Source organism: Haemaphysalis longicornis, unplaced genomic scaffold, assembly GCF_048455015.1.
Source record: "Haemaphysalis longicornis isolate Haplotype H1 unplaced genomic scaffold, Haemaphysalis longicornis Haplotype H1 scaffold_7, whole genome shotgun sequence".
In the NCBI taxonomy this organism is placed as follows: domain Eukaryota; kingdom Metazoa; phylum Arthropoda; class Arachnida; order Ixodida; family Ixodidae; genus Haemaphysalis; species Haemaphysalis longicornis.
In genome coordinates this window covers 6,461,799-6,478,394 of record NW_027526422.1, presented here as the reverse complement: position 1 = coordinate 6,478,394, position 16,596 = coordinate 6,461,799, and the positions used below count along the sequence as shown (strand labels likewise).

Sequence of the window (16,596 nt, the reverse complement as noted above, 5' to 3'; positions counted from 1 at the left end):
ATTTCGATAATCGAACTAAATTTTCCGCGTCCCCGTGTAAACGGAACCTAAAATGGAACTGCTTGTTAGACCAATTGCAATAAGAATCAAGTTTTTCCGGTTCCGGCTGTTTTGTTTTTCAAGGCTCGTGGACGTCGTTCACATCGTCTTGTTAGTATCCAGCCGTGTTGGCGTGATGAATGCAACATCGCAGTTCTTGTTCTCGTCGTTCGGTCTCGAATCAAGTCGCTCAGGCTACAGGGCTTAGCTCCAGCCGCCTGGTTCGTGCCGTCGTGGTGCTATTCAGGCTCCATTACCACGTTGCTGTCTTCTAAATTCGGTGGCTCGTCATCACTCGCGAAGTTAAGGCCTCTAGCCTGCGTGGTTTCGATGGCGGCACAGAAGCGTGCACACCATGCGCTTACGTTAGGAAAGAAGATGTACATTGTTCTTGACTTCGAAAGCGGCTCTAACCCGAAGACGGCGCTCGCAACGAAGCACGGCGTCCCGAAAAGCAGCTCAACGATGATCCCGCGAGACAACGAGAAGCTGCGGGATGCCTTCGAAGCTTCGCGATTCTGGTCCCAAAGGAAGCGTCTGCAATAAAGAGATGGACAAGGAGGATGAGCCATAATATGCACCTCAAGAGATAGCTACCGTACAACATCCCCCTATTCAAGGAGCACAGTCACCTGTGCGGTATCTAAGAGATTTTTTTACAGAAGGAGCGAGGATCTGAAAGGTAGTCCAAAGCTTGGGTACCATGGAAAAACGATTCTGAAGATGCAGTTGCGAGGACTCAAACAAAAAAAAATTGATGCATTTTTAGGGCACAGTGACTAGTTATTGCCAAATAAACTTTCGGAATGCTACGCCTAAACCTCTTGTTGTTTTCTTGCTTTCTGGAAAACTATCAGCTACGTTCACGTTCTAGTGCTTTGAGGTCCATAAAATGGTACTAAGAGTGTGTATGCCCATACATTAGCACTTTTGCACATCTCTCTTAGTAAACGGCACTCCTGTTAAATGGGACTAACATTTTCGGTCCCTTGAAGCTTCGTTTATTGAAAGCCTACAGTATGTCCTTGGGCGGCACACGGCACGTAACTCCTTCTCCTCTCTCACCCTCCCACCTCTCACGCTCGTTCCCTGCCTTCTCGCAACTCCCACGATGAATGCAATGGAGCTTCGTCCAATTCAGTTTTCCCGCGTTCTGGCAGCTCGCGCGTTACCTGTTGGGACAGCGCGCCTGCCTTCGCTATCGCTTTTAAACGCGTTGCTCCGTTTCCATTTGCTATCATAGAATTCAGTGCCATCCCACTCTGTGACTGATGATGATCAGCCGAGCCGCTTGTGGGTCACTGGTTGGGCAAAAACTCACCGCTAAAAGCACGCAGTTGCGCTCGGGATGCGTTCAGCGGATTGTAACCACAGCGATGACTTGCATTTTCCGCCTTGCAACCTACTGGCATCGGGCATATGCTTGGGAGCGCGGCCCGATCGTCATCGGCGGTCTCCTTCCGGCCCGCTTGCGCCCGTTGCCGTCTTTTTCAGGGGCAAAGCCCCATAGTGGCTGGGACTGTTGGCGTCTCCTGTCGTCATCGTCGTAATCATCGTCTCATGTAGTCACAGTGATAAAACACCGGGAAACTTGTTTACGCCTCGCTCTAGAAGGTAACGCGTACTAAAAAAAACACCGGGACACTAGTTTACGCCTCGCGATAGAGAACTTCCTGCTTCAAAGACAAGAGACTTTTACAGCACAGCTGTATACCTCTACCCCGCGACGGTTTTATCTCCGCTGGCAAAAACGCCAAGGCGCCAAGAATAGGGGAAGATGTAGAATCTATCATCATCAGCGTTGCACCGAAGACATCACCATCATCGAAGCCTGTCGTCATTGCACGATCGGCGTGCGCTCGCGCTACATCTTCTTTTAAGTCGCCATTAAACCTTCCGACCGCTCGGTCGCTCCCTCCCTTGTCTGAAGGTCTCTCTCGTCCTCAGTGGCTAAAGAATCGCACAATCTGATACACTTGTACACTGCATGCTTCGCCCCTCACCAGGTTTCACTTAAGTGGAGAGGGCCCGGTATTTTGTTACTCTGGTGGCCACCCGGTTGTCATTTCGCCTGGCTACATGGCCAACCCCAGTCCATTTCTTTTCCTTTATTGAAACTATTATATCGTCTACTCGAGTTTATTCCTTGATTCAGGAAGCTCTGTTCGGGTTCCGAGATGTTACTCCTAATCATTATTCGTTCCATGGCCCCTTGAGCCAACCTAAGTTTGCTTTCTAGTGCTTTAGTAAGGTGCCAAGTTTCAGCTCCGTATGTTATGACCGGCAGTATGCACTAATTGTAGGTTTTTCCACTTTTCATTATTTGAGCGTGCTTGCCGAGTGCTCCCATAGCTATTCTGCGCCGGATTTCTCTCTGGTGGTTGGGGTGAGCACTGACAATCTGTCTGAGGTAGTTATACTCTTTCACTTGTTCTAGCGCTTCGCTACATATTCTGAAGAGGGCGCTTTCGGTTTGCTTATTTGTCGCTACATTAAAATTATTCATAGTTATTTTGCACCCCACAGCCATGCTTTCTGATTGTAGTTGCTCAAGCATTTTTTTTTCAGGGGTTCTGCCGACTCACTCAGCAAGACTATGTCGTCCGCATACCTCAAATGGCTCAAGTATTCTCCGTTTATCCTTAATTCCCCGTTTTCCCGGTCAAGCTTCCTGAATAACCCCTCCAGACGTGCTGTGAATAGTTTTGGCGGGATGGCACCTCCTTGTCGTACGCCCTTTCGGGTCGTGAATTCGTATCTTTGCTTGCGAAGGATTATCCTGCCCGTAAATCCCTTTCCCGACCAATGAGCCCTTGCGGTTTCAAAGGCTAACGCGCGGGCGTTCGTTGTTTGCGCGTACGTTCACACAAAAGAAGCAACGGGCGCGAATCTGCTCCCGGGAGAAAACCAAGCTCGGAGGGCGAGATTTTTTGTTTGTTTGTTTGTTTCAGGAGTAGAGGGACGGCTCGCCCGTCTTTCACGGTGTTTGTGAAGCCCATCGAAGGGGCGCTGCACACACGTCGGAAAGGACCGTAAACAGGGGACAAACAGCTTTCATTTTTTCCAAAATGCCGAGCCGATAAACGGGCTACGAGAGGCCTCTGAACGAGCGAGGCTTTGCAGGGTCCTAATGTGTGGGAACTGTCGCGGCCAATTGGCTCGGACGCGTGACTGCGTATTTACCTCGCAAAAATGAAGGGCAGAGTGGTGGACAGAAAGACCATAGGAAGATAAGGAAAGGCAGGGCGGACGCGTCCTGAGAACTAAGCTGGCTGCATGCAGGGACGTTCCTTGAACAACGATGTGAAAACACAAGATTGTATAAGCCACAACAATAGCACCCGTGGTACTTCACCGCATATTTCTCGCTAAACCTGCGTTTTCGTGCAGCCGAGGAGCAGGACGCACCGAATGTTGCGCCGGAAGAGGCGGGATAAACAAAAACTACCCTCTGCAGGTGATTTCGGCGTGCATTAAAAAGCTCCGACTGATAAAAATAGTAATAAGGCAGAGACGCGCGCGAAGCCGACGCAACTTACTAAAACGTTTATAGGACGACGCTGGCCTTCTCCCTCGTGCGTTTCAAGCGGAACACGCGCAACCTATCTAGTGGAACCTTTCGTTGCTGTTGCCGTTTGATTTCTAAAATGCTGCCAGGAGCTATAGCAGTGCGGGCAACAGCAGGCGACGGCTTTCTGCAGTTGATGTAGTATTTCATTTTCTATCGCAAAAACCAAGCATCTATGAACGTTTTACTAAAGGAACACCGTAAATATCACTTATGTATTGATTACCTGCCTCATATTTGCCTAATGTCTTGTTCTTGTTCAACAATATTGTCAAGTATGAACACTGACACCGGACTTACACGTTTAGAGTTGGCTGTGGGTATGTACGACTATTGCGCAGCTTCTGATTTACTTGGGCCGGGTGGCTGAATCGAGTCACAATCCTTTGGTTGTAAGCAACTCTAAATTGTTTGTATGTTAATCTTTTGCTTACAATCAACTTGAAACTGTTTATGTGTTTCTGTAAGTGTCTGTAACTGGCAGCTTTCGCGCTCTATTTGTTTTGTAGCGACTGGCGCTGCACTTGTTTAATTGTTTCTGGTTGTTACGTTGTATCATTGATACCAGGATTTTTTGATAATAAATTTATCCTTTCAAGACAGACATACACAGGCAGACCAAAAGCTCTGCGTTTAATTAACTAGCCCAAGAGATACTATCGTCTTTTAAAGAAGTATATATATGATGAGTCACTTCACCAGGTTGTACCATCTGCATGACAGTTAGGCACGCAGCACTCCCCCGTTACAATACTTGCAGTGAATTACAGAAGTACTCGGAATAAGACAGACGACTATAATCTCACGACTTTCAAGTAACCGTTTTGACACAATGTAGGCCCGGTTTCAAGCAGGCGCCATGTGTCCAGAGATCTTATCAGAGCTTCTCGGTCGACCGACTGGTCTCTGGGGAAATGCATTAGTTTTTTGACAGAGCGCCATCGGCGCCACTAATAAAGTTTCGGTTTGAAAATTCCTTGGGCCTAGAAGTCTGCTTACGTGCTTTGAAAACGATAGCCCAGTGATTATCAAAAACTTATCTTGTTTGCGTCACTTTCTTTGCTTTCGTTTCTTCGTCCTTTGCCGCGTATTACTCCGACATGCGGGCTGGCCACACTTTCCGCGACAGCTCACCCGCAGTCAGAGCTCTCTTCCGCGTTCACCTGGTTTGCCCGGATGCCGACACTTACACCTGTCCGGCGGCATGCACCAGGCTAAAATCACCAGGGCAGGTGGGAATAGCCTTGGGTGCCTCACAAAGCACCGTGTGCTGTGCGTCCCTTGCATCGAGCGCGCAGTTAATCACAGTATAACCTGCTGGTCTGCTTAAACGACCAGTTGAAGAAGAACGGTGACAATTAAGGTCCAGAATGTAAGTTAAAGTGTTTTGCCCCTCTCGCCAGCCACGTGTTGGCATTTTCAGAGGGAGAAAAGAGCGGACAGGAAACCACGTGGAGATTATAGAAGCGCACGCAATTGTCCGATCGGGTAGTAAGTGAAAGGCGTCCGTAACGTTGACTTCGAACGAGATTCACTCCTGCTTAGGAACTATTGTGCCTCGGGTGTGAGATGAATAAAATTTGGATCCTAGTATCAGTAACTTAAGATTGTGCGGTAATTTTGAATATCGCTGGGCTGGCGCTGTGTATAAACACATTTTTTTTTGACCAGACAATTAGGTATACCGAGTTCAAGTTTTCACTAAATTTCGAGTACAAAGTCGGCACTTGTCTCGTTTTCTTTAATGTCTTCGTTCCCCATTCGTGACGCAATTACTTTTCAAGCTCGTGACAACGTTAGCAATCATATTTAGATCGACCAAAAAATAACTGCGATGCCTTATGGTGAGCCGAACCATTCATACGGCGACGGATAGCTCAGTGAAGCTGTTTCGGTTTCACTGGGTTGCGCACATTCACGCAACAAGCCCCGATTGACGGGGGAGTAGTCCGAAGGAGTGCCCGAATCTGCTGCGTCTTGCTGGCCGGTGGTATCCACTCCGCACTTTCACTACGCAGTTCCACTCCGCACTTTATACCTCTCCCCGGATTTCTGTTCGCGGACATTTCCCGGCTCGGATGCCTGTCTCCCGGCCCTGGGAACGCATCCAGAAATTTCGTACAGGGTCTATGGGTAAACAGCGTCGCTGTAAAAAACGTTTTACCGCGAGCACCTGTTTGGCGGCAGTTGTCGGTCTGCACAACTGCGCCGCGATATCACGGGAACCCGCGGACAGACAGCTTCTGCTGTGAAACAAAGTTTTCACGGCGTCGTCAGACGCACCAAGGCAACGCGGAGTGTATAAATTACCAGACCGAATGAACCAGCTACTCCGGGAAGCCGTGGTTCGTTAAACACCGCTGAAATTTAAAACACCCCAATACCTTTTTGTCTTTGTCCCCCTTATCGGCTTAGGCCCGTACGAGAAGCGTCGCAGCCGGAGGTTATGGAAAGAAATTCCCAATGTAACGTGATTAAGGCAGAACGACCGAGCAAAACAAAACACGAGCGCGCTCCGCGTATACATAATGAACAAGCCTCGGCGACGGAAAAGGAGAAATAAGGGAGAGAACGAGCGCAGTTATTCGCGACTACAACCCGCGCCCCGACACGGGTATCGGTATTCATAAAATTCTTACTGCGATGTTTGCATAATCCTTTGAAGTCGTCGGCGCATGCGTATTCATGTCTGAAATCCACTTCAGCGTTGTTGCCACGCGGGTCACGTTGTCGGGCATAAAAGTTTCGTTTCGCAAAGGAGATCAGCCATTTGACTTTTCTTCTCCGCTCTTGGCGCCGGGATGTTTACTTTGGAATTTCGAAATCTAATTTAGGTCGCGACTGGTTCGCGTTCGTATTTATTTGTGCGCACGGGGTTCTCTGAAAGCACGAAGGCTCGGAATGAGGCTGAATTATACTGCGGACAAATCCACTCGGCTTGTCGGAACGCATCGAGTTTGCAGCAAAGCTTAGAGCTTAAGAAACGCTGCTGCCATAATTTGGAATTAGACGTTGCCTTTATGAGCAAAATGTAAGACGAGCAAGAAATGACTTTTCTTTGAAGGAAGGGGAGTTGAGTGCGTTGAAAATTTTCTGCGTGCGGTTCTTTAGTTTCTTGTGTTCGCGGCGAAAAATGACGGATGTTCATCACTGTTTACTCATCCCATTTCCTGCAAGTCATTTTTTTAGAACTGCAAAAAAACAGCGGTCAGGGGAAAAAGTTCTACGGTAGTTATGCATCAAATACAGTAATTTTTAACAGTTTAGCCCAACCACGACTGAGTTTAGTATGTGCAAAAAATACACATATTTGATCACATTCTAATCAAGAGAACTTGTCGTGCCCTCTGTCCTGCCCCCAAGGCGTGGGCCTAGGCTAGACTTTAACGCTGGATAGTATGGAAGCTAACATAGCCCTTATCATTTCGGAGAGTAATGGTTACTCTGTGCACTACGCAGAAGTGCGTAAAGAACCAATGCCTTTTAAATATGAGAGCTACTCTTTGCGATGTCTGGAATGCTTGTTGATACTCTTACAGCTGCAATTGAGATTTCTCGCTGGCTTCTGGTTCACACGTAACAAAAGAACTCTCTGCGCGGTGCTACTTTTAAGTACAGAGCACTTTAGGCGCTCGCCTTGTCGTCTTAGCTCGCTCGCTTGACCCAAGTATATACAGCACGAAGGCGGCGTCCCGGGGTAACGCTGTTGTTCACGGCGTACCCCAGAGGCTTCGAAACCCAAGCGGTTTATTTACCCGCCGCGGTGGCTCAGTGGCTAAGTCGTTGCGCTGCTGAGCACGAGGTCGCGGGTTCGATTCCTGGCCGCGGCGGCCGCTTTTCTGATGGAGGCGAAAGGCAAAAATGCCCGTGTGTACGCGATTTCGGCGCACGTTAAAGATCCCCAGGTGGTCAAAATTAATCCGGAGCCCTTCACTGCGGCGCGCCTCATCGCCCGCGTTGCGTCGGTGGGTTAAACTCTACAATCAATCAAACCAAGCGGTTTATATAGTCATAAACGTTCGAAACTCGTGAAACGCAATTGTCATACATCTTCCCGTTGTTTAGCGCAAAGAAAATTATAGGTACATTTGAGGAAAAATATACGTCATTAACCAGCAGCGCCCGCGTTCCTTTAGTTAAGGATGCCGGTTGGGTTGGTTTTTACGATAGTAAACGCAGAATGCGGCAGTGCAACGCCGGCACGTGCGGGGAGAAAAGCACAAAGAGAACAGAAACTCCCGCTGGCGCAGTTTCAGGCAGGGGGCGCGCGAGCACTGCGAAGTCGGGAAATTAGAATTGCATTCGGTAGTAACAGTGAGCGGAGAACGGCGCTACAGCCCGTTATGGCGAATCACTGCTCTGCACTTCCGACAGCTTTCACATTGAGTGGAACGGCTTTACTTTTTTTACCTTTCCATCGCCGTTTATGACAAGCAGAACGGATGTGAGTGGAGTAGGCGCCCTGAGCACGCTGGCGTGCGTGCCCTGAGGTTCCCGTCCTGCGCTCTGGAACATCGCATTGCGCATCCTCAGCAAGGCAGAAAAACGGAAGTTACGGGGACAGGCTCATCGGAGAACCAAATTCTGCTTACGTGCGTTGGAGGCGCAAGTGGTATGACTTCCCCTGGAGATATGTATCAAGAGCTTCTTCCCTGCTACAAACAAGTTACGTTCCCAAAACTCCACAATGAGGAAAGTCTCTTGGAAAACAACTCTGCTGAAAGTACGCAGCCTGATTAGAAATGACGCCGCAAACCGGGCTCATGCGACGCGAGAAGGAAGACGATACAGTGACTTGTCCAAATACAGAACGTCTGTTCCGGTAGAATAGGACTGAGAGTAAGCGGTAAGAACGCTGCAGCCCTGCAAGTCGCAGTAATAGAGGCTGCGGGGCGAACAACAAAAATGTAGTGGACTGAAAAAGCAGGCGTTTTTCGGTAATACGACGACTCTCTTCCAAGAAAATTATCTTAAAAATAAATTTTGTTTTAAGCACTTACCAAACCTGCAAACGAAATGCCGTAAGGCATTTTAGTTGACGTTAAGCGCCAGACTATGTAGACACGTATTCAAGTAGGTGATATTATCTTCTTTCCTGTCTATGATAACATAAACGCCCTAGGCACACAGGAATCCCGAAGAAGATACCGGGCCAGTGCTTTTGGCACGGCATTTGTTGCTTCTTGCGCCGCTGCAGGCTTGAAAAGCGTTTCCCGACGGCGCATATTGGTCGCTGCATAAAGTAATGCGCAATCATCTGACTGCTCTGTGCCTGCTGAGAGAGAACAGGTTGGTAGATCGATTCTGCGTCCTTGTTTTATATCCGGGCTCAAAAAACAAGAAAACGGGCGAACAATTTTGAACGAAAAGAACAGCGTGAAAACGTTTCAGTACGCGCAGGAAAGAGAAGGTGTTTTTATAGCTCGTCCCGAGGGAGCTGGTGAAGGATGGGCAAAGGAAAAGCGTGACACATGTTGGTTTACTTTGCAGGGTGCGGTTTTCAATGCAGATGGGACGGACGTGGGCTTACGGGCCCAGCCACTCGTCGTAAGCATGTTTTGGCACGCCAGCCAGCGCGCGCACCGCGGCGCTGGGAGCCGACGTTTTAACGCCCGCCAAAGATAGCGGCCGCGGATCCATAGACGGCAAACACTGCCACCGCTAGGCGAGGCTAGGCAGAGCCGCCAAATGGAAAACACCGAAGCGCCAGATTTCGTGCTTGCGAGCGCACGAATTGTAGGGCGGGGCTTCCAATTTCTGATGTGCTCGGGCGTGTAAAACACGCCACATCATCATTAACACAGGCAGTATGCCCCACTCGGCATCAGAGGTACCCATGCTAACACGCGCTCATACACTAACGCGTTATGTGCACTGCATTAGCAGTAAGATCGCAGCTGAGTGCGAACGCGAATAACATGGTAGTGGCCGTACGCTTGCCATCACGCAGGCGTTCGGCAGGACACGGCATGGTACAGCAACGGAATGCGCACTGCTGTCGATGGGCGTTTCTTTTCTGCTGATTAAGGTCAAGTCTAAGCGATGTCCTCAGATAGGAATACTGCTGGTGCCGTTGCCAAATCAAGCGAGGCATGTCTGTTAAGCGGCGACTGTTACTGCCTGCGGGTGCACCTAGGCTCTCGTACAGATTTATAGAGGACGGAAAACGTCAAAAAGGCAGGAACGTGACCGGGGTGTTGTTGGTGGCATCATGCGCTTAAGAAAATGAAAGGGGTGCAAAGGAAAGGTACGGAGAGAAAAAATAAATACGACAAGAATCAAATGAAGACTGAAAAAAGGACGCCCAGGCGAAAAACAAAAAGAACACACGGCACAAATAAGTGCCCGCGAAAACTTCCGTAGCCGTTCGCACGCGCTGGTTGAGAATGTGAATAAGCGCTCTCGTTGTCAACTGGAGGACTGTCACAGCGGCAAGCTTTAGCCTGTCGCAGCACGATAATCGGCCTCAGTGTCGGTGTCCAACAATAATGGCAACCAGACAGAACCACCACTCGGTAAGTACAGCGTCAGCTGGTTCGTTAAATAAGCGGCAGATCGGTCAATGGGCGAAGTGCGATGGACGGCGTTCAAGGGTTGATCGAAAGCAGATGCTTTCGACCAACAGGTGTTCAGGTTGATCAATAGTTTTGTGGACATCATAGACGCCAAACGTCAGCCACCATATCAGCCCTTCGTATATTGCTTGAATATCTAATATCAGTCATTCTTTACAGCCACTCTGAACTCTCAACCACTCTGATGTCAATCAATCGATCAATCAATCAATCAATCAATCAATCAATCAATCAATCAATCAATCAATCAATCAATCAATCAATCAATCAATCAATCAATCAATCAATCAATCAATCAATCAATCAATCAATCAATCAATCAATCAATCAATCAATGCAGTACATAGGCGCAACCCCTATCTAGAGGCGCCCGAGTAAGAATGCTCAATAAAGCTAGGAAGATGCAAACAACCGGGCGCGGATTCGTTTAAATAACAAAAAAGAGGTTAATAAATTAAAAAAAAAATAGTAAAACATTATCTTAAAGATCAGACATCTCGAAGCAAGAGCAGCGTGCAAAAATCAGTTTGAGCAATTGCAAGAAATGAAGCAGTTTCTCGCTGGGATGCGGCTGTTTATGTGTGAAACAATTTCCTTCCTTAATAGAAGAGACGGCGTTTGGAAGAAAAAAAAAAGAAAAACTATCCAGCTATCACCCCTGTCGACTAGGTAGTTTGTGAGACATCCAGATGCTTGATCCACTCGTAACAGACAGCAATGATTCTTCTTGGTCTTCCCCAAGCCTGGCCCGGAACGTGTAAAGAAATACGGGGTGCGAATACGGTTGAAAGGGCCCGACATTACTTCATGATAACATGGAAATAAGTCGAATGGCGTCATCACGCCAAAGTTTTTGCGGCCAAAATGTTTGTGACTATTAGATGAAGAGTATCTAGGTGTCACATTGTCTTGCGATCTTACTTGGAATGCGCATATTACTAACGTCATTTCATCCGCAAACAAAACACTTGGCTTCCTAAAACGTCGCCTACGCCATGCGCCCCCTCACGTAAAGTTGCTCGCTTACCAATCCCTCATCAGATCAAAACTTGAATATGCCTCCGCCATATGGAACCCGCCCCAAACATATCTCATAAATGATCTTGAGTCTGTCCAAAATCGTGCCGCCCGATTTATTCATTCCCTGTACTCGTACAACATTAGCGTTTCATCCTTGAAAGCACAATCTGGCTTATCACCACTTTCTGTCCGCCGCCGTATCGCCACCCTTTCCCTCTTTCACAAATTTTTTCATTCTTCACTAAATGTAGCCCCCTACATCCTTCCCCCGACATACATTTCACACCGCACCGGCCATCCACTTCAAGTGTCCCGTTATCGTACCAGAACTGTCACCTTTTCCGCTTCTTTTTTCCCCCGTGCAGCCAAAGATTGGAACGACCTTCCCTGCTCCATTGTTTCAACCACCTGCCCATTAAATTTCATAGCAAATGTCAGTAGTCACCTGTGTTCATAGAACTAATGCGTTCAAATGTGTATTTTTCTGTATATCCACCCCTTATGTAATACCCCCCAGTGGGGTCCTTAAGGAAAAAAAAAAAGAAAAATGAAATAGGAGCAGGTTCGCACTATCTTTAGAACAGAGCGCGGAAAAAAAGTAGTACCAAATGATAATCGAGCATCCAGTCGTACGAACACGTCCAAGAGCCAGAGCGGGTGTGAAGCTCACCAAAAAGCACAGCTCAGTTCTGTTGTACACTAGACCCACTAAAATCACCCACAAGGATGAGGTGAGGCCTGTGATTCTAATGTGCTTGAATTTTCTGAATGTATATACATCGCAGTAAGAGAATAGACTGTCTGGTATAGAATCACGTTGTGTGCAGCTTTGCATTGCTTTGATTGTCCATCGTGTATAGCGATATTGCGATGTATGCACTGTAATAACCTACGCCTTGCTCCTCAACCCCCCTCTTCTTTTATTCTTTTTTCCCTACTTTGTTCACCCCTATCCGAAGTGGCACTCCTTGCCTATAGGTGGGCTGACGTTTTCAGTTTTTGTAAAAACTTTTTTCTCCTTTCTGGACCGGGAAACACGATGATAGGAGGAATTAAGAATGGTCAGCAGGTGTGCCCCCCTCGATTTATTCCTGACAAGAAGCTCAACTAACTAAGAGGAACGCCTTGACAGTTGGACTGATTACCAACAATCTCAGAGCATACAGAAGTACAGACATCGCCCCTGCAACACGATCTTCTGACAAGCATCTGATACATAACACGAGCAGCGGCTCTCGTTACAGCCGAAGTATAGTCTCAATCCGGTGTATTCTAAACTGGTCAAGACATTGCGCCAAGTTGTTATTGAGCTAGCGACACAATATGCAAGGAGAAAGTTTAAAGGCTCTTAACCCGATGCGGTCGCTTACCTGTGACCGGAGGAAAGGCGAGTTCTGGGGTTTCCTTGCTCAAAGCCGTTTCTGCCAGGCGTCACCGGCACGCTGGTCGCAGGGTCTGGGTGAAAATGAAGCGGGAGGAGCGCTATTTTAGCAGCCACTTTGCGACCAAGCACGGGGAAACAAGTATAAACAAGAAAGCCCCTTGGCTACCCATCTGGGGCACGCCTTGGAACAAGGAACACGACCATAGATCGACTGCTAGAATCTATTTCCAAAGAAGTTCAATTCTGGCAAGTTAATGGGACATGAGTGAGATAGTGAGTGAGTGAGTGAGTGAGTGAGTGAGTGAGTGAGTGAGTGAGTGAGTGAGTGAGTGAGTGAGTGAGTGAGTGAGTGAGTGAGTGAGTGAGTGAGTGAGTGAGAGGGGGTAGTTCAATACTGGCAAGTTAATGGGACATGAGTGAGTGGGCTACGGAGTTAGTGAGTGAGTGAGAGGGGGTAGTTTCGTTTTATTTGCTTACTTTTGGCCCATCTAGCGTGATGTGACCATGGTTTAGTCAACGTTTATTCTAGTTACAAGCGAAGCTTATTACTCCAAGTGCAAACCTAGCAAACGCTTGGTAGCGTCCCTCTGACCGTAAGAGGTCGAGCAAGCGCCTCGTGAGCTTTCGCCACGCCGACGGAAGCGTCACCGACCGTACTTCGGTCGCCGGCCGAACCAATTCGCGGCGCCTACGGAAGCGGTCGCCATGGTCGCTTCGGTCGCCAGCCGGAGAAAAATTGAAGGCAGTGCTTGTAGCTGGCGTCTAAACAGCGGTCTGTACACGCATGCGATGCCATAGGAAACGAACAGCGTGGTGAGCACTGCTACCACAAGCGACAATTATAACAATGCCTCGTGGCCTTGGGAGAACAGGGTGTTTGGTTTTCCGGCGAAGAGAAGCACCTTAGAAGACAAGTAATTTGTAAGGGACGAATTCGGAACAGCTTGCAATTGAAGATTCGCCTTACATGGATCCCCACCTGAGCCTGGGATTAGCCAATTGGGATCCCATTTTAATGCAAATATAAAAAAAAAGAACGAGCGGAGCATAGCTCGATCTCATTGCACCAATGCGCGAGCCACAGATGAATGCATCCCAAACAAGATCCCGTTTGCCTTGCCTGTGTCAGTAGCCTTCAGTGCCGCAGATCATGAGGTCTCGCGGCCAGCGCCGGGCACAGCGGCCGCTCTGCGCCTCTCAGCCCCCTTTGTGTCATCCAACGGCCTGAAAACACGGAAGAGAAGGCCTCCCGGAACGGCGCTTCTTTTGCCTGCGCCGTATTCAATCAAGCGGCCGTCGGCGAATACGCTACGCAGACAGCGAGAGGAAGGAGACGGAGGGCGTTACGCATATGAGTTCGCGTATCCAGCGAGCGCACGTGCCCTTGCCAGGGGGCGTGCGTGTCGTCGTCAAGAACGAACAATGCAGACACGCAAAAATGAGACGAAACGCAAACATTGGGGACCGGCGAAGACGGTAACAATGCCAGAGAAGGGAGGAGCACGCGAAGGAAAGCGAAAATAAGCAGAAGAAAAGACACAAAAAGCGGCGACAGGAGGGGAAAACGCCCGATCCTATCGAGGATCGCCGGAGAAGAATTCGAGCAACGGTTTCGCTTACCGGGCTGGGAGCGCCCGGCGGGGAAATATGGTGCGCCTTTTCTATATCACACGGCCGGGACAGTGAGCGCTCTCTGCAGGGGGCAAAAAAAGTCGGAAGGACGAACAGGAATCGCGTGAGAGATCGGAGCGCCGAAAGTGGCTGAGTATTAGAAGCACTGCCAACAAAAAAATAGACTGATATATATATATATATATATATATATATATATATATATATATATATATATATATATATATATATATATATATATATATATATATATATATATATATATATATATATATATATATATATATGCAGCAACATAAAAGAGCGTAGAGAAGAGCGCCAGCCGACTGAACAAATCGGCGGCTTCTGCAGCCTCTTTGGTCCACACCCATACACCAAAAACAGTCCGCACAGCGCAATTGCGTGCATGGCTATATACAAACAGTGCTTGCACTACTTCAGGGCGTAGAAGCTTCATTTACTTGATAAACCTCCGTTCCTTAGTGAAGCTGTAAGTACGCTTGCAACTGTACACGAGCCGAGCAACGGTTCGCTCTTGTTGGCCGTTCTGTCTTCCGGCTCCGCCGGGATCTCAAGTAAATGATCGGAGTGTTTGTCAGTCGTTTGGGCGTCGGGCTCTCGAAACCGTAATAACAAACACAAATCTCGCCTGTGTTTCCTCACTCGGTTATATTGCGACGTAGCTATCTTCTCTTTCATTGCCTCTTGAGCTCTAGCTACGAGAAAACGGTTCACGATAAGCCCGAATGCGCGGAATAGGAGGTTGGTGTGTACATGAGGAGAACCTGTGACTGAACTGGCCTGCCTTCCGTGTAATGAGCCGATAGAGGAGCCGCTCACTCGTTACGTTTTGCAAAATTCCTCGGGCCCGTAAGTTTGCTTACGTCGTTGGAATGCGAAAGCCTAAAGATTAGCGACGACTCATTTGTGGTACATCGCGTTCGCGTCTGTTCCTTCCTCTTGTAACGCGGATGCCTCCGACAGGCAGACTGGCCGCAATTCGCGGGGCACCTTCCCCACAGTGAGCGCTCCCGTGCTCGCGCACCCGTTCTACGCACGTGCCGTCCCGTTCGCCTGTCCCGGCGCACCCATCAGGCTAACTCTTGTTCAATTCTGGCAGGGTGCCGGGTTAGCGTTGTGGTTAGAGCACCTGGCTGCTGCTCTGGCGAGCGGGGTTCAAATCGCACCCGAAAGCAATTTGTATTATATTTACTGGCGGGGCCATTTCGGCACCATATTCGTGTTTTCGCAGACGACGACAACGGTCGCTTTTCGCGTTCGATGCAACACCGAAGGCTTTCGCCTCAAAAGACCTACTCTGCGACCGCAGGGCTGCCTCGCAGTGCGTTGATTCATTTTTACGGAGTTCAAACGTTGCGCGACGCTGCTTAGTTCAAGCGCCCGCCCGCTCCAAAGTTATGGCACCACTGGCTGCTCGTATACAAAATGCTTCTCGCGTGCAACCCAGCCCAACAACGCAGACATGCCATCCTTGGATCTATTTGGAGGAAGTGTTTTCGCTACCACCCCGCGCGTTCCAGGGACGTTTCGGCGAGTTCGGACCTTGCCAAGCTGGCCTCCACTGCCTCTTGCCTGGTTGCATGCTATGGCTGCACTGCGCAAAATCTATTCACATTCGAGGGTAGGAATTGGAATAAAGGCGAACGAGGAAAATGAAGGTTACATTAGCCTGCATTACTCTATCAAAACTACAAAAAAATTGCGTATCAGTCACGGAAATTCGATAGTGTGATGTGATACGTTTCATCTTGCTAGCGCCGCTCGACGCGTGATTCGGCTTCTCCAGGCACGAGGAAGACACCAGTAGACTCTTATAGACACCAGAAGACTCTTTATAGACACCAGTTCTCTCGGACAACCTCCCTCAAGCCACCGTGAAGTTCACTCCTAGAATGGAAAAGTCTTAACGCCGCGCTGACTGCACGGTCGGTTGTTACCACGTCAGAAAACCCCAGCTTGCCAGTTACTCCGTCAACAGCATTTCTCAACATGAAGATTCGACGGAGCGGGTCAACGCGACTCGTAACACAACCATCCGGCGTAACCACTTATGCAAAAGCGAAATGTAACGCCCATTGTAGCAGTTAGGCCCTAATCGCAAATGATACGTAACATTTATTTCTCCTTCAACCAGGGCCGCCAACTCATCGATAAGCAGTGTTAACGGCAGATATTATGCTCTGTCTCTGAAATTGAAACCCGGACGAGCGACCGCCTCGCGCTATTGCAAACGAACCGCGAAATTCCGCCAGAGTTTTAAAAGGCTGGCGTCGAAGAAACATGGGATCGCGATGCGCCGGGACCTGATGAATTTGGGGCGTTGGAATTGATTCTGAACCCATGTAGCCCGATGCATC

General features: G+C 48.7%; 1 protein-coding gene across 5 annotated transcripts in view; it reads right to left on the bottom strand.

Moving 5' to 3' along the window:
• LOC144144382 (uncharacterized) overlaps positions 1 to 16,596 on the bottom strand; it is a 525,773-nt gene that overhangs the window by 213,825 nt on the left and 295,352 nt on the right. For 4 of the 5 annotated variants that reach the window (XM_077675804.1, XM_077675805.1, XM_077675803.1 and 1 more), the window contains one exon: positions 12,573 to 12,657. The exons of the other annotated variant lie outside the window; for it this stretch is intronic. The gene's annotated coding sequence lies outside the window, so the exon portion shown is untranslated. The remainder of the gene's footprint in view (positions 1 to 12,572; positions 12,658 to 16,596) is intronic. 5 annotated transcript variants of the gene reach the window in all.